This window comes from Talpa occidentalis, unplaced genomic scaffold, assembly GCF_014898055.3.
Source record: "Talpa occidentalis isolate TD23 unplaced genomic scaffold, MPIMG_talOcc4v2.1 talOcc4.7, whole genome shotgun sequence".
In the NCBI taxonomy this organism is placed as follows: domain Eukaryota; kingdom Metazoa; phylum Chordata; class Mammalia; order Eulipotyphla; family Talpidae; genus Talpa; species Talpa occidentalis.
Genome location: NW_023605083.1, coordinates 100,146,112 through 100,173,162, shown reverse-complemented (window position 1 = coordinate 100,173,162; position 27,051 = coordinate 100,146,112). Strand labels below are relative to the sequence as shown.

The following is a 27,051-nucleotide window of genomic DNA, read 5'->3' as shown; positions in this document are numbered from 1 at the left end:
GGGATGCACAGCCGGGGTACAGCACTGCTGGGCTTGCACTGACTTCGGGAGTGCGGCATGGATGGGAGCCATGACTCTCACCCAGTAGCTCTGCTGACGGGCCCAGGCAGGTGTCTGAAGCCAGGAGTTCTACTCCTCCGCACATACGTTCACCAGGCTGCTCTGAACTGGGCCCTGGAGGGAACAGTGACTGGGAACAGCTCTGGAGACATTCCAGAGACAGGGCAGGGGTTCAGGCTGCCATAAAGTCACTCAGGCTCTGTGCCTCTCTCTTCTGCTCTCTGAACCTGTTCCCACGTCTCTGGACTGGGCTAAGGATGGGCTACGTCCGTGGGTTGCTGGGGGTTCCATAAAGAGTATTTGGCCGTCAGCACTGTCTGTCTCTGCGTGCCACTCCCCTGCGCACAGTACAGTCACCTGGGTTCCACCGGGAATTTTGGGATGAAGCCAAACCAGGAGGAAAAGCACAAGAACAATAATCTCCTACCCCCGCTCCTCCCTTCCCCCTTCCCTCCTCCTCCCCCTGCTCCCCCTCATACACCCAGGTGGTAAAAAATTCACACAGCACAACAATGAGCATCCCTCCCACCCGACCCTCCTTTTTAATCAGCAGTTTCTTCTCCATCCATTGCCATCAGCAGTTTCTTCTCCATTCTTCCGGAGGTGATCTCTGCAGATTCCGGCACCCCTGAAAAAGGCTTCCCAGTTGCATGTTCCCCAGTACTCCCTGCCCCAGGAGAAGCTGAGCCAGGTCCCTCATCCTGTTCTGTAGCTAACAGTTTGAGAAGGGGGACTGGGTCTCCCTTAGCAGGAAGGAAGTTGGTCAAGTCGTGCCAGAGCCCAAGGGCATGTCAGGGAGCTTGGGCAGGCTGTCACGTGGGACAAGGTCAGGAAGACTTCAGAGGTCCTCATCTGGGGGTCAGGGGAATCCTTCCTGATGCCACCAAGTCCAGGGAGGGCCCAGCTGTGAGCTGAGCAGGGATGGGACTGGGAGAAGGGTCACGTGAGTGGTTGAGCCATCAGGGCATACCCTTGAGCTCCGGGGTCAGGGAACAAAGCACATGTGGAGGCAGGTGGCTGCTCGCCTGTGTCCACTAATTTCCACCTAGCAGAGTATGTATGTACTTATGCATGTCCTGACTGCCCCCCTCTGCTATGTGATGTGGGTGGGCCCTCTCTGAAACATGGGGGCATCAATGCCTTCCCTGGTTTGAGGGAGGGAGTAACACTCACCCTCTCTTGGAGTTCCCTTCCAGGCAGGCAGAGGAAGCCAGTGGGGCCCAGTGAAGGGGTGGTTTCACAGCTGCTCAGGAGAGGAAGAGGAGGGGCTGTTGTCATTTCCATTCCTGAGCACCCCCAGAGCCCCTGGGTCTGGATCGGAGGGGCTAGGGGTGGGGATAGTCTGTGAACATGCATGTTCACATGGCTATTCATGTCTGGTTGTGTGTCTTTAGTTTGCGTACATGTGTCAGGCCACATATGTCTTTGTGTATATGTGTGCAGGTTTGTCTGACTCTGGGTGTGGGTGTACCTCCAGCCTGCATGCACTGGTCCAGGGGGCCTACTAGGGCCGCTGGACTCTGCCTGGGGAAAGTGTCAGAGGCCTCAGGACCCGCCTTCATCACCACATGGCTCTGAAGCCTCAGCATGGGCCCTGTGTGGGGTTGATGGCGCTTGTTGTCTCCAGGGCGGGATGACCCTCAGCTGAGTCTCTTCCATCTTCCCCACATGGTCCCTTGTGGCCTGGAGAAATGTGTCCATGGGATCAACACTACAGTAGGTGTCTGCTGGTATTGGAGTCCAGGCTCAGACTAGGGTCAAAGGTCAGTGTATACCAGGGGCCAGATGTTGGTCTGTGGTTAGAGACCATTGCTGGGTTCAGAAGTCTATTTATGGCAGAGGGTGGGGGTCAATATATGGCTGGGGCTTGCGGATCACACTGTGACTTGGGTCAAGGGTCAGAATGTGGCTGTGACTGGGCTAAGGGTCGGTCTATGACTGGGGTCAGTATTGGCACAATGGACTGTTAGACCTTAGCCCCCTTGCTGTCCCCAGCCCCTTGGTGGCTCTCTGGCCAAGGGGAACGGGTTCAAGCCCTAGGCCACAGCTGCTTGAGAGGTAGAAACCCCATGGGGCAAGAAGGTACCTGTGGTCTCTGCTGGATACCACCCAAACGCTTGGCTTCTGTGAACTATTCCCACGGCCTGACAGCATCCCAGCCAGGCCAGATGTACTGGCTGTGTGTGGCCTTGGTCATAGCTAGAAACCAAGTGGGGGCAGTGCTTTCTGGGCCCTGGACAGAGTAGAGCATACAGAGCAGGGACAATGCCTCCCCATGCTGAGAGGAGGCTGTTGGGAGACCCCACCTCCTGGTGTCTTTCCTCACAGTCTCCCTGGTGCTCTCCCCTCTAGTCCTCCCTCACCCCCCAGCACTGCCTGTAGCCACAGCCCTCAGAATCCAGGACCTTGCCTCCTCTGAGTTTAGGTATCCAAGTTTAACATCTTCTAATACACTCAGGCACTAAGGAAGGAAGGTGACTGTCAAAGGGTGTGAGGGATGGTGTTCACCAGACTGCTGACCTTGGTCGCCCAATCATCCAGGAGATGGAGACTGCATGGGTTATAGGACAGGCACGGGGCCTCCCACGGAGGTCCCTCCTCTGGAGCCCACATCCAGGGAAGAGTTCCATAGCCGGAGGGTCGGCCCTGCCTGGATCTGAAGCTGTGTGACCCCATCTGATGGCCTCCCAAAATCTAGTAGAAAGAATGGACAGACAGACATATGGCAGAGTCTCAGACAGCAGATCAAAGGTCATGTAGCTCAAAGCCAGGCAGAAAAAGAACTGGCCTTGGCCCTGAACTGGGCTGACCCCAACTTAGCCCCAAAGGACCACAGGCCAGCCAAAGGCAGATTGTGATGTTCCCCCAGGGCAGGATAGGTGGATGCCAAGCAGCCCTTCTACCCCAACATTGGCCAGAAACTAAAGGTCCCAGATCTTTCTGCAGCCTCTACCATCAGGAGTGGGGATCCGGAAGGGCTGGGGGGATACACACTGTTTGCAAATGTTTCAAAAACTTAAGGGAACTTGGATATTTATACTCCTGACTACCCCCCACCCCCAACCTCCCAGCAAAAACACCAAGTTCTTTGCTTTCAAAGAAAAACAAATCTCAAGTGTTTTGCTCTCAGTCTCTCATGGTCACCCAGCTCTCTCAGGAAGTGCTGGGCGTTAGAGGGTTTTGGTGGGGGAGAAAAAGGAACAGGGCTGGGATTGCTTAATGACCATGCCAGCCCACGAAGGCAGGAATTTTGTCTGTTTTGCTCACTGCTGTCTCCCTGGTGCCTCTGACAATGTCTGGCACTTGGTGGGTACCGAAAGAGGTCGTTTCTTGGAGTGCATTTGCTCAGTTGGTCTGAGAGAACAGGCAGCATGAGGAGGGAAGGCCCTCAGCTACTGACCAGGACCGATGAGTTCATAAAAGGGGGAAATTGAGGCACAGAGTGGGGAAGTAATCTCGCAGGTCACCTGGTACTGGCACAGGCAGGTCACTGCTCCTGGTGCGTCATTAAAAAGTGGGGTCTCTTCATTAGCAGTCCTAGTTAGCAGATTGGCATGACAACCACTAACCTGTCAGAAGGTAGAGCGGTTCCTTCCTGAGGCCTTAGCCCACTCACCATCCAGTGGCTCTGCCCAGACCACTCCCCTGGCATGAATGGCTGACTGTAGTGGTTCCAGTCTGCAACTTGCTCAGGCTCAATGCATCAACGAATCTGGTTAGCCCTGCCTCCAACGTAAATCCAGACTCTGAGGCCCTCTCAGCTCCTCATGGCCCCCATCCTGACCAGGCCCTGTGATCACCTGCCTGGACTCACCCAGCAACCTCCCTACTCCTGCCCTGGCCCTGCAACTCTCTCTTCACAGCAGCCAGGGGGATACTGTGAGAACCAAAGGGAGAGCACATCTCTCCCTACAGAGACTCATCTCAGTCCTATAAAAGCCAAAGTCCTTACACAGGTGTGTAAGGTCCTGCGTGAGAACCTTGTCCCCTCTGTCCCTATTCTTCCTACTTGCACCATTGCTCCCTCCAGTGCTCCGCCCACACTAGCCTCTACCTGCTCTTGAAAACTCCCACCTTACTCCTGCCTCAGGGGCCCTTGCTTTGCTGTTTCCTTCTGCCTGTACAGCTTCCCCCAGACAGGCACATGCCTCACGACCTTATTCTTTAAAAGTCTATGCTCAAATGTTTTCAAGTATGAGCTCCTTGACCACCCAGTGTGAACACACAGCCTTCCCCCAGATGCGGCTAGCCCCCTTCCCTGCCTTTATTTATTTTTTCACAGGGCAAGTCCCACCTAAATGCAACACATTACATAATTTAAGCATACATTATGTTTGTTGTCTGTCTCACAACTAGAAAGAACAGAAGCTTTGTGCTTTGTCTTATTCCTGCTCTGAATCCTCAACACGTAGAACAGTGCCTGGAACACAGTAGGTGCCAAGAAAACAGGTGAATACTTACTGCTACGTTCAAGTTGTGTGACCTTGGGCAAGTCACTTGTCTGGACTTCAGGGAGCCTGTCTCTGAAATGGAGAGGATGGCAGATCTGAGGAACAGGCAGAGATTTGAAGTTGCTGCCTGATGGCACCCCAAGGGCAAAAGGGCCTGGCAGTTACTAGACCCGAGATGGGCTTGAATTTGATTCTGAGTCAGTGGTATCTGCCTGGCCTGGTGGGTAGAGCCCAGAGCCCTCATCTCTGCCTCTGTTTCTGCCTGGGTGGCCCCTGGCTAACCTCTGTCCCTGGTGACCAGTTAGTGAGCCCAACATCTGGCAGCCTATTGACCCTTTGCCTGCTCTCCCCTAATCCTGCCTGGCCTCCCAGTCCTCTACCCTCTCTTCCTCTCCAGTCTCCCTCCCTAGATCCTGTTGATTATTTAACCCTGGAATGGCACTGGATGCACTTTGAGGAAAGCAGCTATTCAGATAGTGGCAGGCAGACCAAAAGGCCAACCTGTCCAGACCAGGGTCCCCTGAACATACCACACCTCACCAGGAAGCATCCAGCCCGTTCAGACCTTTGAATACCTCCTGGCCCACTGAACTCTCCTACCAGCCAAAGGAGGCGGGGAGTCCTTCTTCCCACTGAGTCATGGTAGGTGGTGGAGTCAAGACCCCTGACCAGAGCAGGGAGCCTGCCAACTAGGCAGCTTCCTCTGCCGGTCATCCCCTTAGCATTATGGGGCACCTGCTGTGTGCTACCTCATGACCCTGTGATCAGGCCAGTGGGGTATGATGGAATATGGAAGGATTTGGTGGCCAGGCAAGCCTACATCAGAATATTGATGCTGTGACTTCGTGCATTCATTTTCTAAATACAAATTGGGCACTTTGAGCTTGGCACTGTGCCAGGCAGAGGTGAGCAAGACCTCTCCTGAAACTTAGTCAGGTGGGCAGCAGATTGTCTTGCTATGTATTCTTGACAAGTCCTTTGATGGCTCTGAGCCTGGATTTCTTCTCTCAGAGATAGGAAGATCCTTCCCTTGGGGAATTATCCTGATGCCCCTTTGGGTCAGAGCTTGTGGAAGGACCCGGGCCAGCTATGGGGGTTCCATCCTCCTCTGGCAGATGTGACTCTGGACCCCTCTGCCACACTGCTCCCAGAAACAGCAGAATGGCCCCTGGGTCAGATGAAGGGCTCTATTCTATGGGACAAGCCACTCTACCACCGTCTCATTCCTCCAAAGCCATAGGACATGGGCCTGGAATCCAGGATCCCTGAAGGCTACTCACTGAGTGACCTCAGATGAGATATGTGACCTGATCTTGTCCTGAAGTTATCCATCCTCACCTCCCCCACACTGTTTTCAAAAGGCACTGTTAGTTCTAAGAAGAGAACCTGACCCTAGGCTGGGCTGGAGAACTTGGGTTAGCCTCTATTTTCCCTCCCTCCCTCCCTTCATTCAACAAATACTGAATTTGTGTCAGGTACCATCCCAGGTATAGGATATACCAATGAGCAAACAGATGAAATGCCTACAAAATGCATAAATATGTAAATTAGATGGTGGGGGAAGAAAGAGTAAGTGCAAAGGACCAGAGGTGAGAGTGTGCCTGGTGACTTCAATGGACATTGAATGAGCATTGGGGGGCTGGGTGAGGTCAGAGCAGTTATGGGGGGGTCTGCTTCTATAGGATTTTTGTCAGCTACCGGGAGAACTTTTTTCTTCTGATCACTCTGAAACCAGGGAGGGGAGCCTGTCCTTGCCCCAGAGGAAGGAGGCACACACTACCATCCTTACACTCCTGCTGCTAGTCTTGGCCTTTCAGGCCGTTACATGGAGGTGGCTGAGTCAGGCTGTGATGGGGACAGGCTGAGGATAAAGTTCAGGTGACAATGTGGCTGGGGTTATGGGGAGCTGAATTGGTGGTCCCCAGCAGGGATTTGGTGGACACTGCTGTACACAGTGGGCTTTTTCTGGTTCACCCAGCACCTCAGGACTGAGTGACCCTGGTTCCAGACCAGATAATTGAAGACAGAGACTAAACAGCCTATAGTTTCAAGATGGGGTGCCCCAGTGGGAGTTGGGCTGCTCAGGGCATGCTGGTTGGGAAGGGGTGCCTGTAGTACGCCTCTTTATTCTTACTGTATCCTTACTAGGTGAGCCAGGGTCAGCCCACAAGTTTAGGGTTCATTTCTCGGAGACAGGCTTACTCTTTGGGCAGCTGTAAAAGCCAGCCCCTGGGCAGCTACACTAAGGAGTCTGGAGAGGCGGTAAGATGTTCAAGACCAGTGGTTTCCCAAACCTGCCTGTAAGACGTTGATTCCTAAGCAGAGGGAATAATATGTGCAAAGGCTATGAACACATGAATTGATTAGATCTGGGCTATAGCCCAGGAATCTGTTTTGTTGTTATTGTTTCCCAGTTGACAGGGTACCAGTACCCATGGTAGGTTTGGGAATGATGATTCAGGTCTCTGGGGAACTAGTGGCCTCTGCTATTAAGCTCTGCACAGCCATCAGCCAAGGACCTAGAGGCGCAGCAGTTCTTTTGAGACACCTTCTGTCCTTCACCCCCATCCCAGTCCAGAGGGAGGGCTGGGCTTAGGAGGCACTCAAGCAGTAGGGGGAGAAGTATTTCTGCCACCATCAGACAGGCCAGGCAGGGAGAAGGCTCCCCATGCCCACCTTGCTGTAATTGCCATGAGGAGGGTGGTGTGTAGGAGGTAAGGAGACATCACTAGGGATGTGTGTGTGTTGCGGGGGGGGGGGGGGGGAGGATGTTTGTGGATGGTGAGAGGCTATCTGGACAGTCATTCAATAACAAAACTCAAGCGAGGCAGAGGTAGTGGGGTGAGTGCCTCCTCTTTGGCCAGAACTGTGAGGGGAGAGGCTGTGGTGGGGGTCCCAGAAAATCGAGACAGACTGGCAGGCAGGAGAAAGTGGAGAGAGCCATGTCTGACACGGCTGTGTGATCCCTGGCATTATTATTGCGTGGATGGATGGAAGGTTCCGACACGTGTGTGGATAGAAGGGTGAGTGGATGGAGAGGAGGGATGGATGAATGGCTGCGTGGGTGGTGAGCAGCCTGGCAAGGGGTGGGCCAGCAAAGCGCTCAATCACGGGGTGGGGGGTGGTGGTGGTTTGGGGCGCCTGCCGTGCTCAGAAACCTCCCACCGCGACCCCACCTGGGGCGCAAATTTTGTGCCCTTGGGGCTCTGGCACTGCTCCCAGTGGCTGCTCTGGGACTGGGGTGAGGCGGGTCAGAGCCACCGCGGCAGGGCTCCACGTGCCAATCTTTTCTGAACGGCAGGGCTGGCCCCCGCCGCTGCCTCCGGTGTGTGGGGGGGTTCATGGGGGGGCTAGAGGTGCGGTCCCGCCTGGAGGCACCCCCTCTCCCCCAGCCATGCTCTTTGTCTCGGCCTAGTCGTCCGCTGTGACCGGGCTGCGACCCGTCTCTTCAGGAGGCTCACACCGCAAGCTCTGGGCTGCTCCCAGATGTCTGAGTCTCCGTCCCCTCTGCCCCAGCACACAGGCGGCCCCCCCCTCGCCCCCCGCCCCCAAGGGTCCTCCAAACCCAGTGCCTTTAGGACCATGGGTCCAGCAAGTGCCGGGGGCTCCAAACTGCGTCTCTGGCGCGGAGGGGGCGGGCTGCGGGATGAAGGCCCCCTCGTCTCCACCTCCTCTCCTTCGCCCCCCACCCCGCCACGGTCACTACTCGTCACGCTGCGCCGCGACCTCAGCGCTGCCTGTTCGCGCCTTAAGCGGCTCTTCTGCGGCGGTGCGATCCCTGATGCCTCTCAAATCTCACACCCTCCCCTCCCGCCCCCAGCCCCGCCTGCCAGCGAGCAGAACACAGCCCCACGCAGGCACACACAAGACCGCCTGCAGACACAGCACAGCTCGCCGACCCACAGCCCTGCACAGGCGCACTGCCTTCTACACGCGCAGACCCACAGCCCGACCGCCGCAATCCCACTCGCAAACAAGCCCACACGGTTACACCAACCCCCCCACACACATTCGGGTCCACGCAGACACAATCCCACACACACACACAACCTCACACTGACACACAGCCCCACACAGACGCAGTCCCACCCACGCCATCCCACAACGCCCCCCATAAACAATCGCACACAAACACAACCCCACGCAGGCACCGCATCCCTCGGCCCCCTCGAGATCCAGAAACACATTCACTAGCTGGTGGCCGGACCCCGAGACCCCGTGACATTCACACGTAGGACAGACCAGAAATATACAGCCACATTGATACACACATGGCCCTAAACGCACAGCCAAGAGCTCACCCACGGGCTCGTAAGTCACTGGAAAAATATTAAAGCGATGCCTCCCTCCCCTTCTGTCCCTGACACACATGCACGCGCGCGCGCGCACGGAGACACCCCGCCCCCACTCCCAGTCCCCGAGCGCCTCGGAGCCTCCGAGCCGGTGACCCCGGCCCCCGCGGTGAGAGCCGCGGGAGCGTCTCCCCGGCGCCCCCTCCTCCCGATTCTTTCCCGAGCTCACCACTTCTCCGCGCCCCCCCGCCTCCTCCCTCCCCGCTCCCTCCTCCCCCTCCCCCGCGTCTGGGGCGCGGACTGCGCGCAGCCAAGCCCCCTCGCCGCGCGCCCCTCCCCGCGCGCGCCCCGCGCCCGCTTCTCGCTCGCCGAGTGGATGCGGCCACGGGGCGGTCTCTAATTACCTCCTGTCCCCCGGCGGCCCGTGAATAATGGCTACTGAGGGCGCTCGCAGGGGCTGCTGAGAAGGAAACGCGGGGCGCGAGAGGCGCGGCGCGCGCGGGAGCGCGAGGGAGAAAGGAGCGAGCCTGGGGCTGCCGCGAGCGGCGGGCGGAGAGAAAGGAATCGTGCGAGCGCTCACATTTTTTTCTCCCAAGGATCTCATCTTCCGCGGCGTTCTGGAAGAGGCGAGAGAGGAGCACGGGAGAGGAGGAGAGAGACGGCGTGGGGAAGGGGAGACGCCGAGACGCGCAGCACCGGCGCCCGGGAGACCCAGGAGGATCCCGCAGGTATTGTTGGCGGCTGAGCTTTGTGTGATGGGCGGGGGGGGGGGGCCCGTAACGGGGCGCGAGGGCGCTGGGAGCCCCCGACCAGCCGCCGCCGCGTTCAGACCGGCTTCGAACCCTGGGCTGCTGGCGGGGGTCGCCTCCCGCTGCGGGCACCCCTCCCGCCGCGCCGCGATCTTGGCTGGAGTTGCACATTTGCCTGTTTTGGGGTTTTCCACGCTGGTTAAGAGAATAGGTCTCAGGAGGAGGAATTTCTTTTCTTCTCTCTCCCTCTCTCTCTCTCCCCCTCTCGCTCGCTCTCTCTCTCGGCAGTAGTTTGGTAGTGCTGGGGAGTCCCCCCCTTCTCCACAATACACTGGTGAGAGGTCTTGGCGACGGTGGCGCGGGCGACGGGCTAGGGGGCCGAGATGGCGGGGTGACGGCCGCGGACCTGGAGGTGAGGGATGCCGGCGAAGGAAGGAGTTTGCTCGAGTTCGCAATCTACGCCCTGGCGCTGGCCAGACCCGGGAGGGTCGCCTGCGCGCCCCGTCCTGCCCCGGGCAACTGGTGGGAAACTTCCCGAGCGCGCAGCCTCCCGGGGGACTCGGCGCCCCCGACGCCTCCAGGCGCTTCCTCCGGCCGCCGCGGCCCCTCCTCGCCGCCCCCGAGCGCTTAAGGTCGCGCTCTCCCCACCCCCGCCTTCCTCCCTCCGGCGGCTTCCGGCTCCGGACAGGCCGGAGGAGCCGCTGCAGACACTTCCCCTGCAGACCCCTCCCCACTCCCGGCGGGCCCGGCCCGCGCCCCCCGGCCCCGCGCCCCGGCTCACGCGCGCCCGAGCGGCCGGGCTGACAATGAAATCTCGCGCCTCTGCGGTCGCTGTGTGTGTGAGTGTGGGGGGGTCACCGCGCGATTCCCCGGGGGCTGCGGACCCGGGGGAGGGGGAGGGGACTGCTGGGGGAGGGGCTTGTTTGGGTTAGAGACGCTGACGTCGTGTGGCGCCGTGAGGGGAGGGAGGGAGGGGGGAGGGGGCGGGGGCGGGGGGGGGGGGTGCGCGCTGGGGACCCGGGCTTGGGTTCGCGGCCGGGGGTCTTGGATTCGAGCTCCTGTTGGGCTTGGTGATTGGCTGGTGACTTCAGGCACGTCGAGGCCCCCCGAACCCCAGCCTCCTCCCTCCAACTCGGCCTCCTCCCCTCCCGTACAATGCGGGCTTCAGAGGTGATCCCGAGGGGGGGGTGCGTGTGCGCGTGTGTGTGTGTGACACGGAGTGTTTGTCTCCTGCGAGCCACAGCAAACGCTGCTCCGGTGACCCGGAGATCCGGACTCCTCACCCCTCCTTTAGAGACTAGGGGGAGGAGAGTGGTGGAAACTTCTCCTTTTCCCACTCGGGCCATGGTAAGGTTGTGTTAGCCTAGAGAATTTGGGGGGGACCGACGTCCTGATGGGCACTCTACTCCAAGGGGGTCGGTGGGGTCAAAGGCTCCTGGGCATTCAAAGCCCCCAGATCCTTCTACTCCTTTGGCGAATGGGAGAAGGGGGAGGTGTGGGAGGGGTGAAGGGCAAGTTGGGACCAGAGTGGAAGCTAAGGGGAGTCCACCGAGAGGTACCTTAATTGGATGCCCAGGTCAGCAGTGCTGGAGGGGGCTGCGCAGAGCCCCTCCCGGTTCTCTTACTAGGGTGGGGAGCCAGCCCAGAGACCCCTCACCCACGCAGGTGAAGGAATCAGTCTTTTTAAAGAGGGGCTTTCTGGGAGAGAGAGGAGGCAACTTGGGGGAGGGGGTAGGAATTATTTTCAGGCTGTTCTTTGACTTGGTCCAGGAATAGAAAGAGTTAACCCTCCCCAGAAATCTGTCAGCCCCCACACAGCAGGGACACACTGTCGGACCCTTTGACGTGCTAATAGCATGACACTAGCTGACAGGAGCTAGCAGATTTCCTACCCCGAGCTCCCCTCACTGCATCAGCAGTGGGATAGGGCTTGTTGGGTGGTGTCTTGTCCTGGGGGCTCAGGGCAGGGGGGTGTCAGAGATAAGAGAGCGTGGCCACCAGGTAGCAGTCTTGTGGCCCCAAGAGAAAAGGGGTTATAGACAGGGACAGGGGTGGACTGGGAAGGGGGAAACCCCTTCCACGCTTTATCTCTGCTCTCCCCCCACCCCACCTTCACACCCACAGCCAGAGGCCAAGCTATCTAGGGGCTGCTAGCCTTTAGCTAAACTTTGAGACCCAGCAGCTGGAGCCAGGCCTGGGAGGAAGACAGAAGAGGCAGGATTGATTTCTGCTCACTCCAAGGGCCCCATTATGGCACAAACCCCTAGGTGTAGTTATTTGCTGGGTTGTCATCCCTTCCCCCGCCCCAGCTTCCATTTTCTGCAGGTGAGAACCCTTCCCTGCAGATCTCAGAGCCCCTGGGGCCTGGCACCCATGGACACTCAGCTTGGGTTGGACAAATACCGGAGTGAATGAATCCGGAATGAGTGAATGAAAAGGGAAAGTTTCTCAATTGGAGGCATTTAGGTGTTTTTTTTTTTTTTTCCCACAACCTTTCAATACATACATTTAAAAATGCAGTTCAAAGGAAATATGAAAAATAGAGAACAATAAAAAGCTTACTGGCAATCTTAGTGGGCTATGACATTGTTAATATTTTAATGTAGTCCTTCGCAGTTTTTTCAGTCGTGGTGGTTGGTTTGTTTTTTTAAAGACTTTGTCGTCATTCTCTATATTCAGATATATATCCTGCTTTCTTCGTTGGTGCTAATAGGAGCCTTTTCCTGTTTTGTAACCAACTCTTCATAGAATACCATGGTTAATGTCTTCAGGCTTTTCCAGTTGAGTGGATGTACCATCATTTACTTAATATTCCCCTTTTGTTCAACATTCTGGATGCTGATGAATGAGGTAGTGGATTTATTTTGTGTAGAGAGTTGGTTTTTTTTTTTTTTATGTTTAAGATGATTTCCTCAAAATGATCCTGCTGATGCCGAAGGCTCTGATATGCCTGCAGTGAGAAAAATGGGCTTCTCGTTTTCCCAGATAAGTGGGACACTATTTTCCTTCCTTCCCCACAATCTAGAACCTTCTATGAGACCCGAAAAGATCCTAGGCCATGAATCACCTGGTTGACCGCCCCCTCCTCCTTTGAGGGGGAAGGGATGGGAGTCCAGAGAGGGAAGTGAGCCCCAAGGTCACACAGCAGTCAGTAACCTAGAACCAGCTGCTGATTTGGGGTTCACATCCAAAAAAGCATTCCTAGGGGTCTTTTAGGCTGACTGCCCATTCCACAGATGGGGGTGGAGGACCACTGAGACCCCAAGAGTGGAGAGGCACTTAGCTTTCCCCTGGAGTTGCAGCCAGAGTAACAGACTCCTGAGCTCCCCTCCGTCACGTACGCTGGCCTGCACACTGGCCATGACCACGGGATCTAGGCCCACCCAAGTTATCCAGCTGTGATTGCCCCTCGTCATGCTCTCCCTCTTTGTCATGCCATTTTACAGAAGGAAAAGCTGAGGACCCCAAACAAGTGGGACATCTGCTTCGCAGATGTCAGAGGACGCTGGTGGTTATGCCCCTATCTCCTGGTCTCCTTTATTCCCCCAGAGACCTGGGTCTGTTGGGTTGGGGAGCTGGGCCCAGGTTTTGGTACAGACATCTGCCAGGGCGCATCAGGAAGGACCAGCTACATCTTCAGCTAGTCTTAGTGCCCGCAGGATGTGCCCTAGGGAGGAAGAGGAGGGAGAGAGAAAAGACTAAGAGAGAGGGAGAAATGGATTGAAAAGGGGGGGGGCAGTTCAGGAAGGAAGATGGGGAAAGGAAAGGATCTATTTAAAATGAAGCAAGAAAGAGAGATCCCTGCCCCCCTGGGTGCCCAGAGGAGAGACTGGGGGACTTCACTTAAGTGGGGGGTGTTGTGGTTGGTCAGGAAAGGCTGGACATCTTAGTGCGCTCTGTCAGGATTGAGTGGAACAGAAGGACCAGAACAGGTACGTGGCAAGGAGGCAAGGCCTCAGCGGTGGCTTCTCTGTTCACAGGCTCCCCAAGGGGAAGGTGGCAGGGCATGGGCCTGGGGCCAGGTAGGGGGTGCTTGTAGGGGGCTGGGTGATTGTGACGATTTCCCATCAAGAATGGGGACCTTCTTTCTGTCCCCACCCCCCACCAGCATGCCAACCCATTACATTTAAGAGTGTGGGCATTGGGGCACGAGAGTGGGCAGTGGGGCATTTCTATGGTGCATCCCTGCTCGGGCTTGTCCCCGCAGGCGAGTGCGTATCCGTGTATGCATGTGTCTGTGTCTGATCCTGTTGTGTATTCTTGGGGGTCAGCATGCTTGCTGGGCTGGCGTGTGTGTGTGTGTGTTCAAGTGTGGTGTATGTGTGTGCCCACATCTGTGTGCCTGGGATCCTGTGTATTTCTTAAGGAGTCTGTGCCTTCCAGCCTAGGCACGTGTGTGTGCATGCATGCCCGTGTGTGTGTGTACGTGCAAGTCTGTGTGTCCCTGTGTGTGCCGTGTCTGTGGGTGTGTGCATGTGTCTGTGAGGCTCCGATCCCATTTGTGCATTTCCAGAGGGAGAACGTGCCCCCGAGCTTGGGCACGTGCATGTTTGTCTGTGTGTGAGCACACACTTTTCTCCTAATGGCCCCAAGAGGGATCCAGGCATCAGGCTTTTGTGCTGCTTTCAAGGTTGCGGCTGGGTGGATGAAGGGGGGGGCGGCCTTCGACTGGGAGGGGTGGGTGGGGGAAGGCAAAAGAAAATCTTAAAAGACCGTCTTCCCTCTGGTCTCCAAGGAGATCAGCCTGTGAAATGATCCGCACGTTAATTAAAAACGATTATATCCTGATTGAGCCATTTCTGCTCACATCCCCAGCCAGGGAGAGGATAGGTTGAGACCAGAAGATGCAGAATGGGGCAGGGTCCAACTGCAGAGCACCGCCAGCTCCAGCCCCAACCACAGAGGAAAGGGGATCTTGGCGGGGGCGGGAGCCGGGGGGTCGTGACAAATGGCAGAGTTGTGGGGATATGTGTTTGAGGCAGATTTAAGCTTCTCCTTTGAATTTTGAAGACCTGGCCCCCAAGTGTTGCTCTCTGAGGTTTTAAGAGCTGGGTGACAGCCACCAGGCCGCGTGGATTCCCACTCACGTGCTGGGCACTGGGCCTGTTTGTAAGATCCTGCTAGTCAGCGTTTATGGTTCCTGTTTTACAGAGAAGTGACATGCTTGAGGTCATGGAGCCAAAGTCAGGAACCCCAGACTGGACCCAGTCCTCTGACCCAAAGGCCTCGATCCCCTTCTTGACTGCCACCTGCGCTCAGACTCCCATGATAAAGGGGTCCTTCCTCAGGACCCCGGGGAAGCTGGAGCACCCAAGGACAGGTTGACATCCTCCATGACACCCCTGAGATCATTCCCCTCTGATATCCAGGTGCCCAGGGCAGAGGAGAGCCCTCTGCCTGTTGTGGGGAACCCTCCCCTGATGGGGGGAGCCCTCTCCATTTAGGGAGCCAATGACTAAGCCGGCCTGGGGTGGCGCTGGTGTGATGCCTCACCTTCGGCACCCTGGGCAGGACCTTTGCCCCTTCTCTGCTGTCTCCCAAGTGGGCTGATGATCCTGTAGCAGATCAACCGTAGGTGCCCTGCTGGGCCTGGGCCACCACAGACCCACAGTCCTGGGTGCAGGCCACTGAGACCTTTCTGGAAAAAGTCTCTCCCTTGAGCCTGATTATCTCACCACCAGTCAGTCTTGTAAGGATAGTCATAATAATAATAAGCCAGGTGGCCCTCAGTCTACACCCCAGCATCAAGTGCTGTTGTGGTTTATAAGTGGTAGGCTCTTGGATGAATTGGTTCACCTCTGCATTCGTAGGGCCTGACTGGCCAGCAGGAGGAGTGCCTGCCTCCTCTTCTCACCCCGCACCCTCACAACAGCCTGTGTGCCCAGCCAGGCTTCTCTGAGAGGAGACTGGCTTTTGTCAACCTCACCCAGAATCACGTGAGGGCACTAGGCAATGGGCCAGGGCTTTTTGTGCTCCTTTGAATCTCAGTTTCCCCTTTGTACAATGGAGATAGTAGCCTTTTTCCCATAGGACCGTTGGGAAAGTAAGGAAAAGCAGGTCGAGTTGGTTGAAGTGCCTGACAGCTCCTTGAGTGTTTATTTGTACACTTGTTCTCTCAGGGCACCTGTGTGTGACTGTAGTGGGGCCCTGGTTTTCTGATTTCCGAGGACGGAGACAAGCTATTACTCTTCCCACGCTCTTCAGGAGACAGTTGGGGCTTGAGGTGACTGTCATCTCAGTAGGAGCCTCCCGGGAGCTAAGCAGCTCATTGGACCCACCAAAACGACTTTATCCAAGGCAGAGGGGAAAAGGGATGTCCCTGCTGGACTGGGTCTCAGGTGCTAGGGGTAACTGGCCAAGGGGAGATTTCTGGTGTCATGAGGAATTAGAGAGGCAGAGGGCACTGGAGAGGTCAGCAGGCACGCATTCTCAGGGGCAGCACTGGAAAAGGGGCAGGCAGATGCTGGCTTATCCCATGAAAAGCCCTCTGCCCTGAAGCAGGCAGACATACCTGCCTGCCCCAGGTCCTCCTTGCCATGTGCCTTCTCCCATGAGCACCTAGACCAGTATGGTATCTGCCTTCTTGCAAAATATCCCCTCTTGCCTTACTCAGGGTTTCAAATGCCTTCTTTTGTCAAAGCACAGAAGACCCCGCTTAAAATGCAAACGTGTTACCTTAGAGGAATGATCAGAAGATGAACTCATGTTTGCATAATGCAGGGGCCACTAACCTCTAGGCCCCACTGGGCCAGGAGGCAATGCTAATGAGGGTGTGCCCTTGTGGGGTGCAGCAGCTCAGCTCTGTTAGGGCAGCATGTGGGGATGCAGCACGGGATGCCCATCACCCACCTTCTCAGGGGCCAGATGTTCATATGACAGCTCCTGGTTTGTGTGTTTTGTCACCTATCCCAGCAGCTCACCTGTGGCCAGATTCAGACCCCGAGCCGCCAGTTTGTGCTCCCAACTTAGTAGCTGTTTCCCAGGAGTCGCTATCGTGGTCCCCTGTGTTGGGCCTTGAACCTGAGTCTGCGAGTCCCTGAAAACTGTGCATAGTGCCAGCCTTGGGCACATCCCACACCTACCCTGGCCCTTGTTAGCCATTTTGGAGCTGAGGGTGTGGGAGCAGGGTGCCAGGGCCCCCCAGGAACTGGCCAACCTGGCTCTGTCCGTGTGGCTTATCATGGACCGAGCCAACCCTCCTGCAGGCACCACCAGTTCCCACAGCTGCACGGTTGCCAGGGCGCAGCAGGGAAGGTGTCGGCGGGCATCTGACAGGCATCTGGCTTACAGGATTTATTTCCTTCAGTCCTTCACCCAGTGGATATTTGCTGACAGCCTGTAGGTCTGACCCAGAAGAGACACCAGGAGTCAGATGGGCCTCCCAGAGGAGGGGACAGGGCAGGGGGGAAGCATTTGACAGCAGGAGGAAGGGTGTGAAAGGGCCAAGAGAACTCCAGAAGCTACCAGATGGTGGGAATGAGGCAGGCAGAAGAAGCAGGAAGGAGTCTGGGGCTTTAACTGCTGTGAAGGGCTTTATCCTGACGGTAGTAGAGAAAGGTGCTCTGGGAGAGTAAAGGCTCAGAGCTGGGAATGCACAGGGCCGGTGAAGATCAGAAAAGGTTCTGGTTGGGCTGCCTGCCAGTTCTCCCTTCACAGCCTCAGTTGCCTCCCTGGGAACTCCCAAATCCTTGGATTCCAACTGACCTGGACTGGGCAAGAGCTTCCCCTTCCTTGTGTTACTTCCTGGAAGCCTCCCTCCCCACAGAGAGAGTATATGGGCCTGGGGTACAGCTCCAGAAGGAGGTGGGGGCCTGACCTCACTCCCAATCTCCTGCCTGAGCCAGGAGCAGCTTGGCCCAGCCCTGCGGTAATTCTCAGGCCCTGGGAGGGATTATTAAGTCTCGACTGGGGAAGGAGGTGGCAGTCCTCTGGGACTGGTAATTAAAGCCCAGCAGATTGCAATTCCCTAAAAGAAAGCTGTCACAGAGAGGGAGGAACAGCACCCTGGGCTCTGGAGAAGGCAGGAGGAGCACCACTGGGGATGAGGGCAGCCTGGGGCTGGGGAGGGAATCCTGCTGTGCAGAGTTGGGCCCTGAGCACATATTATTTCCCATCTTCAGCCCCTCCCTGGGCGGGAAAGGTTCCTGCTGTTGCCATTTTACAGATGAGGAAACCAAGACTTGGAGAAGCCAGGCAACTCTTGGTTCAAGGTCCTGTGGTTGGTACGAAGCTGGGCTAGAGACGAACCCAGGGCCTGTTCCAGCATTGCCATCCTTGCCGGGTAATTCGGGGTCGGGGTGCACTGCTTAACCCAAAGGCAGGCCTGAAGCAGGGCATGCCTTTCTGTACCCCTTGTGACATTGCCCATGTTTGGGGTGTTTTTGTCTGGGGGAGCTGGCGGGGGTACATCACAGGTCATGCTGTGGTGCCTGTGAGGAGTCAGCCACCCAGGACTGCTGCCCTCTCTGGGCATCTCCTCGTTTGTCAAGGGCTCGCATTATCAGGGTTCCTTGTAGCTCAAACAGTGGGACTGACCAAGGAGGACAGTCCCTGGCAGTGGAGGGAACTGGCCTTTGAGAATTCCTCATGGATCCTGTGGATACCGTCTGAGCCCCTTCTCATGTCAGGAGGCTTCACACGCTTCTCCCTTCACGTGCTGGAGGGAGCGGGCGCTGTTTTCATCCCCTTGGGGCAGAAGAGCACACTGAAGCACGAAGAGGCCACTGCTGCTCTTTGGCGTGCAGTAAACACACTTTCCAAGGCCCTGATGCCAGCCTTTGCCCAGCCTCACCCGCCCTGTACCCCCACTTACAGCCCACCCTTCTCTGAACAGACAACTGAGAACTCAGGCCTGAGGTCATCCATTGGTGACACTCTCAGGTAGGTGCTGTCTGGCCAGCACAAGGTTTCTAAAATAACATCAGATTTCACATAAAATCTTACTTTTCTGCTTCTCTTAAAGAAACAAGCAGATGGGAGCACTGACCCACAAGCCCACCAGACAGGGCCAGAGCTGAGCAGGGCTGCCCCCTTCCCACAGGGCCCTGGCCTCCTGTTTCACTGCTGTTCCTCAGGGCCAAGTGCACTACTCCCCCCAACCCCTTTGCTTAGACCTGGGTTCCCATCCTGGCACCCAAACTCTTGCTCAGATCTTGGGAGGACTACATCTTTGAAACTCACCTATAAAATGTCAGAACTGAGGGACTGATTCCAAACTGTGTCTTGAAGGTGTTTTCCAGAAATTCTCCAGGCAAAAAAAAAAAAAAATAGAAGGAGGTAGGGAGAGCGCCAGGTTGGGGGGAGGAGACTTCCTGGGGAAAGATAACAGGCACAGGGCCAAGAGTGGACGGGGAGGAGCACTGAGTTCCCATACCCATTACAAAGTGCCTGGCAAAGCCTGAACACTAGCACCGGCCAGATTCTGCTGGTGTCAGAACGTGACTCCTTCGTTTCAATCATTCAAACACCCCACACAGCATTCCTGAGCGAGCACCATTTTGGGGGCCTTTGTTCTGTTTTTAGTACATTAGAAAAGTGGAGTACAGAGAGGTGAGGGGACAGGCCCCAGATCCTGGCAAGGGCAGGACCCTGACAGAGACCCCGTTTTTGACTCCTAGATCAGTGCTCATTCGATCTAAGATAATGTTAAAATAGGCTCTTAGGTGAGCTGCTTTTTCCTGTGCATTTTTTTGATTGATTGATTTGTGCATACAAGAACTGTGGTAACAGGCCAGAGTTGTGGGGTGGGGGGTGAGCCAGAGTGGGGAACAGAACAGGCAGACTGACTGAAATACACTGCTGAGGGGAGCAGCAGCGAGTCAGGAGAGGTCTGCTGTGCCATGTGGGTATCTCCCTGGCCAGGGATCAAACTTGTGCTGCAGTGGCTGCGGATTGCTTCATAGGTTGCGTCTTAACCCCTTGCGCCACCAGGGAGGCCCTCCTGTGCATTTTTTAAAAAATGCTCTTTTAGTTAATATGCGGGAGGGATTTCTATGTTCTCGTACATAACCTTTTGCTGAAGCGACAACGTGCGATAAAAGGGTCCCAGGAGAGCTGGTGTAATTTGGGCTGTGAGGGACAGAGAATACCAATGCAGAAGCCTCACCAGAAAGCCGGGGGCTGCTCCCGGGAGCCAGGAGACATGGGGCCCCTTCTCATCATCCCCAGCTGTCTCCCATCCTGGACCCTGGGACCATGTGCTCCTTCAGATCCATGTTTAACTGTTTGATACTTGTTTCCTCATGGTTCTGAATGAGGATCTCAGTTCTTCGAGACGGAGATCTAAGTAGAGAGAGAGTCTCTGGGACAGCGGATCAAGAGCTGGAGCTGGATAGGAGTGGGGCAGATGCAAAAGCCCCGTTCTAGGCAATCTTGCCAGTTGGGAGGTGGCAGACAAAAGGGCCCACACTGAGGGCAAATTGAAGGACATGTCCAAGCTCTGTTTATGTCTGCCCTTGGCCCCAAAGGATCAGAAAAGGGGGCTTGGGAGGTTCCAGTTAATTGAGGCAGATTCTAAATTGGGAGGCTTAATAAATGGTAATTATCCTCCCGTGGGAGAGACCAGAGCTAACCAGTGCTGCTGGGAATCAAGATCATGGCTTCAGGGCCCTTTGCCCCCCAACCCACCTAGAGGCTCTAAATTTCTGCTGGCCATGGCATAAGGGACAGACCATGGCCATGGCGTCAGGGGCTGTTCCTCCCTTCCTCGTGTGCGGGTTCAGGCTGTGGAGATAGAGCACACTCCTGTGAGTGAGGTCCTTGGGCATGCACGGGGATGCGTCCTGTGACTGTGTGTGAGTGTGTACACACACGCACATGTGCGTCTGTGTTCCGATTCTGGCCCACCCTCCCTCCAGGCCTCCTTCCCTCAGGACAGCTGTCCCCTTCTCCCACCTGTCAAGGAACAGGCAGGAGAGACTCTCCATGTGGGATCTCAGCAGATCATGGGCTTTTCGACTCGGGAGAGCAGTGTGAACAGAGGTGGCATCACAAGGTTTCAGTTTGACCCAGAGAGGAACTTTCTGTCATTTACAAGTGGACCAGAACTAGCTGGGGCTGCTGCAGGACAGAGAGAGCACGCACTCATCTCACCAGGTGTTCGAACAGGTACCAAATGCATACCTTTTTCTCTTTTATGGTCCCTCTGAGCTCTGGGCTTCCCCAGATGGCACATGGCAGTTACCGAGGCTGCCCTGTCTTACCAGTCCAGACTGGTTGGAGGCTCTGACAGAGCGTTGCTGCCCCTCGGTGTCCCCAGAACCTGGCCCAGAGAGACCTGAGGAATGTGGGTGAAGTAGTATGTGCATGACTGAGTGGTATGTGGCTGTGAACTGGGTTGCATCTGGGCCTCTGCATATGTTCTCTGCACCTGCGTGGGCAGGGCTTCCAGGTTGAGAATGGATTTCCACATGGTTAGTGGGTACTGTGTGTGGCTCTGAGAGTGGGTGGTGGGGGTGGGCATTTCTGTATACCATGTAGGTATTGACTATAAAGTATGAGGAGGTGTCAGTGTGGGGCTGTGCCAAAGCCCTGACCAACTTCTTCCTGGTCAGTTCTCCTCATCCCAGGGCCCTCTCACCTCCCTATCTCTAGAGTTCACCTGGGAGGCTTCCAGTCACCCCAAACCCTCACCATCTAGGACTTCAGTATTTTTCAGTCCAGCTCTTAACTACATCCTTGCTCCTTAACAGAGTGGGCCCAGCAGGTAGCTGAGAGGTCCCAGGGGACCACAGGACAAGGGAGGAGGAGGAGGAGAAGGTCACCGCCACCCCCACCCTCCCCGGTCGCGCTCAATTTCTCTCTAGGAGATCCTGAAGGAAGTTGGTTTCTGAGTGTCTGCAGCGTCTGGGCTAGACAGGGAGGCCTTTCTGAGACACCATGGGCATTTCCAGACAGGAGCTGGAACATTTCCAGGAATGGAATGTATCTAGAAATGAGACATGGCATTTCTGGAGAGAGGATGAGGACTTTTCTAGAGACAAGGTGAAAAAGATTTCTGAAGATGAAAAGAGGATATTTTTAGAGATGAAATATTTGGAAATGAAACATTTCTGGAGATATGAACAGGCGTTTTCTGGAGTAAAGATGAAACCTTTTTGGATTTCAAACATTGCCAGAGATGAAACATTTCTGGAAATGGATAATTTCTAGAGATAAACTGTAGTGCCTCTGGAACTGGAGTGCTTTTGAAGATGATACTGGAATATATCTGGAAATAAAATAGGGCACTTCTGGATTTGAGGTATTTTTGGAGCTGAAATGGAACATCTCTGGAGATGAGATGTGATATTTCTGGAAGTAGAACATTCTTGGAGCTAAGATGGAGCCTTTATCGAGAGCACTGGCATTTCTGGAGATGGATTACATTCAAGGATGAGAGGGGATATTTCTGGGGATAAGATGGAACATTCTGGAGCCAAGACTTTCTGGATTCAAACAAAGTATTTCTGGAGATGTAATGGCTCATTCTCAGAGAAGGGGCAATTTGCTATCAGGGATGGGGCATTTCTGAACATGGAATTTTCTGGAGATGGGGGAGAGCATACTGATGCCCCAGTTTAAAGATCTCTTGAGTAAATGGAGGGGAGGGTATCATGGGACCCAGGAATGCTCCCACAAATGACCCTTGTTATTGGGGAGATGGGCCTGAGGCCCATTGGGGTGACCCCTGCCCAAGTACACTCCTGTGTGTGGCAGAGTGGTTTGGGGACCTTTCCAGATCAACCTCTCCCCTAGGCCTATGCTGGAATCCCTACTAAAGGAGGCCAGAGCCCTCTCAGTTCTGCTCTTGGGGTCCCCACCCATTCTCGTGTGGCCCTGGCAGCCTTCAGGCTCACTGCAGGAACAGCCAGTGACCGAATGGTTAAATTTAATTCAATTGCATTGGAGCCATCTGAGGCTTAGTCCCCAGCCCCTTCTGCCAGGAGCTTCCACCCTTTCTCAAGCCCCCATTCCTTGCTCCCTTGGAGCCGCCTAGAGCTGGGCTTGTTTCAGCAGAAGCATTGGGGAGAATGTTAGGCTGAACCTGGGCAAAGGCCCAGGCCCCTGCTCAGGTCCAGGCTGACCTCGAGGGTATGGGGCCACCTCCCCCCACTTCAGGGAAGCGGATATTGAGGGCTGTCACCACTTGAGCCGGCCTGGAGCCCTGGAGTAATTATTTCTCTTCCTTAATTGAAATTTCAGCCTCAGTGATCCTGCCTCAGAAGTGTGAGGCAGACACAGAGCCCCTGCATCTGGCCCAGGTGGGGGAGGGCACGAGCCCCCTCCCCTGCCACTAGAAGAAGGGAAGCTGCGCTGGCCTTCATGCCCCACAGGCTGGTGGAGGGCTATAGCTAAGGGATGGAGTGGGGGTAGGAAATACTGGGGAGTTCATCAAGGTGGGAATTGGTTTAGGACAGTTATGGCAAGCTGCAGTTAAAGGCTGAACCTCCCACCAAGGACAGTTTGGGGGAAGGTTGAGAGGAGGAACAGTCTGGCCTAGGCAGCCAGGGTAACATGAAGGAATGGGTTACCAGGAGAACCCCTGTCTCCTCCCAGATATGGTGGGATTTGCAGGGTGGTGGGGCTGGTTGGGGCCAGGGGGGTGTGACTCAGGCAGAACAGATGATGGCATCAGGCCCAGTTCCTGGTTCAGGGCTGGGTGAGGCGGCTGGCTGGGTGGAATGGGGTGGGCTGGGGGGGGGGGGGCGCAGCTGAAGAGCCTGTTTTCCCAGCTGTGGTCAGGCTGGGCGGAGCATCCGGGCTGGGCACTGGGTCACCCCACACACACACTCTCACACACACACACGCACACACACACACACACACTTATTCTCTTTCTCCCTCCCTTTCCCACCTGGGTGGTCTCTGCCATCCCACAAGGCCTGTCTGCTGGTGGGGGCAGGGGACTCCAGGGGTCAGTAGGAAACAGGGAGAAGTCATGGGCTCCAGACTGGCCCAGGGCCCGCCCCTCCTGAAGCTTCTGGGGGGCCGCTCAGAGGTGCTGGAGCTAAACATAGAGCCTGCCAGCTGCTCACCACATTTGTCCAGACTCGGGCAAACCCAGGATCCATGGTAGTTCTCCCACTGGCCCCTGGTGCTTGCAAAGGGCCATAAGACCTGCTTTGGAGGCCTGAGGGTCTCAGTTTTCCCCATCTGGGACGTGGGACTTGTGGTTGCATTATGGAAGTTTTCAAGACTAAAATATCTGCAAAACCCTCGGTGCCTCAAGCTCAGCTGACCTTCTCCCTGTTGTTATTAATAAACGTGCCCAGGCCTGAGCAGGCCAAGCCCAGCACCCCACATGTAGTAGGGGAATGTCAGTGTGGTTACTGAGATGGTGTTTTGTGTTGTTACTGAGATGGTGTTTTTCCAGCACCTTGAATTGTCTGTCTAGGGGTGCTCCCTGTCCAGGGCTTCCTCACCCCTAGGGCAGTCAGGTTTTGTGACAAGGGAGACAGGCGATTTGGAGTAAGGAGCAGGAGGAGGAGGGATCGAGAGGCTGCCGCCTCCTCCTTGCACACTGGGCAGTCACACACCCATTAAGTGCTCTCTGGAAAAACCATTAAGATGAGAGCCATGCTCAGCAAGGCCCTGTCTCTGCAGCTCTCCTGACCCCTGGCTTTAGAAGCTCCCAGCCTGTCTTTGGTGAGGCCCCCCCCACCACCACCACCCGCAGTCGCCTCCCAAGTGGGAGGGGGATAGACAAGCTGGATGGGAAGGGACATGTCAGCCCCAGGAGCTGGGGAAGTGAGGAAGGTGGGTGCAAATGAAAATGCGCTATCCTATTTGCAGTCCATTTGCTTAGAGAGAGAGAGGAGGAGGAGGGCAGACATGGGGAGAGATGGGGGGGGAGTTGAAGACACAGAGTGAGAGTCTGGCGGCAAGGGGTCAGGGCCTGTGGCCCTGGAGCCTGAGTTTGACCAGCTCAGAAATGCCTGCTGCTGCCTGGACTGTGGCCCCTCTGCTGCAGGGCTCAGGGAGCTCTGCTGGGTCTCAGTTCCAGATAATTCACCTGCTTTCCCCTGACTGCCCACCACAGCCCCCTCCCATCCCCTACCACTCTGCTTGGGGATTTTGAAGCTTTAAGCCACCACCCACTGTGAACTGGGACCTCCCTGCATTGGGGGCCCAAAGGACTGGAGCCCTGGAGGCCTCCTAAGGTGGGTCCTGGCTCTAGCCCAGCCTGCCAGTCTGCTGCTAAGCTGACCTTGTCACCTTGGACCCAGGCTGAGGGCAACCCCTCCCCCAGACACACAGCCCGATGAGCTGACTCACCTCACTGGTGTAGCCAGCTCCCTCGCTCCACTGGGTTGGGGAAGGGGGAGAGACTCCTAATCCTGCAACCCCATGGGGGGCATGGGAGTGGGGAGGAATCACAGGTGAAACCCTTCCGAGCAAGGACATCCAGGGACCCAGACGTAAGCGTCCCAGAGGATGTGCGCATCACTCATCTGCATGGTCCAGGACCCATGCTGGAGGCTCTGGACTTGGTATCTGCCGGGTGCCTTGGGAGACCCTTCGGGACCTCCACGGTGGGGGTGGGGAGCTGTCCTGATCCACAGAATACAGACCTTTGGAACCAAGGCCGGAGCTCCTGCTGCTCCCTGTGCTCCTATGGCCTCCCTTTGAGGAGTATTGAACCCTAACACAGCCATCCCTGGAGAACTGGGGTCACCATTCCTCTTGTTGCTCCCTCCCCAGCCTGATGGAAAAGTGATTCGTCAGCTCTCAGCCCTGAAGATGGCCAGGTGGAGGAGAGACCTGACATTGTGCCGAGGACTTCCTGTGGGTTGTCTGTAAGGTAGGAAAGCCTGGCAGAGAATGAAGACCTGCCCCGGGCCACGTGGCCATCAGTGGCCTGCTGAGCTCTGAACTGGCCTCTGCAGACCGGGCCCTTTTTGCTGTGCCTTCCTGGATCATGGCTCGCAAGGGACGAGGTCCTGGCACGGGGGGTCTGTAGGACAACGGTAATTTTTGTATTTATTTCTGATCCCCACCCTGTTGCCCATCCCAGCAGGTCCCAGGACAGATCCCCATCTTAGTTTTCCCCAGAACAAAGCGGCCTCTGCTAGACATGCCAAAGCGGAGGCTTCAATCAGAGCAGGTGAAAGGGAACGCAATCTCGCCTTTTGTTACTCAAGGAGGGAGTGAAGGGAATGGATTTGCCCTTGAACAGGGAGAAAGGGAGGCAGGGAGGGGGTTGGGGATATGCTTGGAGAGGGCAGGGGCAGACATACCTGAGATGAGACACCCCCCACCCCCATAAGCGCATCAAGAGCAAGGTCACCATTTTAGTATTCAGCACACACATAGACACACACATGCACACGCACACTCACACTGCACTCCCCTCTCCCCCACCACCCTCTGAGTTCCCCTCTAAACCAGGAAGGTAGTAGCCCCTGACAGAGGAAAAAATAAAAAAAAAAGACAGAGAAAGGGAAAGAGAAAAAGAGAGATTAGCAGGAAGAAAATCCGCTTCTGGGGTTCCTTAGTTACCAGCTCTAATGGCTGGTGGGGCGGGCTCAGCCACCTTTCTGCGCCAGAGGACCCTCCCTCCCAGCCCTCCATCACCCCATTAATAAGATGGGGCCCTGTTCATGAGTTCTGCAGCAGAAAGGGAAGAATCAAGGACTTTTCAATAAGCGAGAACTCCTGGGTGGTTCTGAAGAGTTGCTTTTCGTGTGGCAGCCAGGGGCTCATCCTCTCCTCCCGAGCTGCCCTGGCCGCCTCCCTCCACCTCCCTGGCTGGAGCTGCCTGCTCCCGAGTCTCCAGATGATGGGGCTTGTTTCACAGGAGTCCAGTCCTTCATTGTTCCTGCCTTTCCTTCCTGACACCCTCAGCTTAGCAGAAGCCATGGGCAGCTTTTGCATCCCAGGAAAGCAAGAGGATCCCTGAGGTAGTAATTCTAAAAAGGCTTAAACTCAGGGAGTGGGGCTCAGTGCAGAGCCCCCAGTTCCGGGCCTGTGATAGGAAACAAAAGCATGCTCTCACACCCAGGGTGCCGACTTGGCCTTGGCCAAGCTCACTGCTTAGATGCCAGTGAATGGAGGAAAGGCTGAGGGTAGAAAAGGAGGGAGACAGGCAAATCCGTTTTATCAGACGCTGCATATCTTAGGAAAGCACATTTCAGCTCTTTTGGCTTTTGGCAAGCTGGTCCTACCCTTTAATTTTCTAATAAAAAGGAATTATGTTTGCTGAAAAGGCAGTCACCAGCTTCATGTCAATGTCTCTTGTGGAGACCTTAATTCCCATCTTGGGTGCCTGTGGGCTCAGGGGTGGAGGTGGCCTCCCGTGGCCACAGGTAATGCTGTATAGGGACCATGGGGCAGGGATCTTTGGGCACATGGCAGACAACAGGCAGTGCCAGTGGGCTTTTCCTTGCCCCAGCCCAGCTTCAAGCCCTGGTTCTAGGTTTATCACAGAGGCCTACACAACACTCTTAAATAGATGGAGTGAATGAATGAGTGAATGAATAAATGAATGAATTCTTACTGCTGAGGTCTGAGGTAGCTGAC

The 27,051-nt window shown here is 55.8% G+C and overlaps 1 protein-coding gene and 1 long non-coding RNA gene across 5 annotated transcripts in view; one reads left to right on the top strand and one right to left on the bottom strand.

The window, feature by feature from the left end:
* Positions 1 to 27,051, top strand: part of RAI1 (retinoic acid induced 1) — a 116,366-nt gene that overhangs the window by 28,880 nt on the left and 60,435 nt on the right. For 3 of the 4 annotated variants that reach the window (XM_037491638.2, XM_054688942.1, XM_054688940.1), the window contains exon 2: positions 9,400 to 9,531. The gene's annotated coding sequence lies outside the window, so the exon portion shown is untranslated. Of the gene's footprint in view, positions 1 to 9,399; positions 9,532 to 25,233; positions 25,334 to 27,051 lie in introns of all 4 variants that reach the window. The other variant, XM_054688941.1, reaches the window with a different exon arrangement.
* LOC129144817 (uncharacterized) lies at positions 671 to 3,056 on the bottom strand. The gene is made up of 3 exons (XR_008549495.1): positions 2,581 to 3,056; positions 1,234 to 1,303; positions 671 to 688 (listed from the first exon to the last, which is right to left on the bottom strand). It is a non-coding gene; the product is annotated as an uncharacterized LOC129144817 (long non-coding RNA).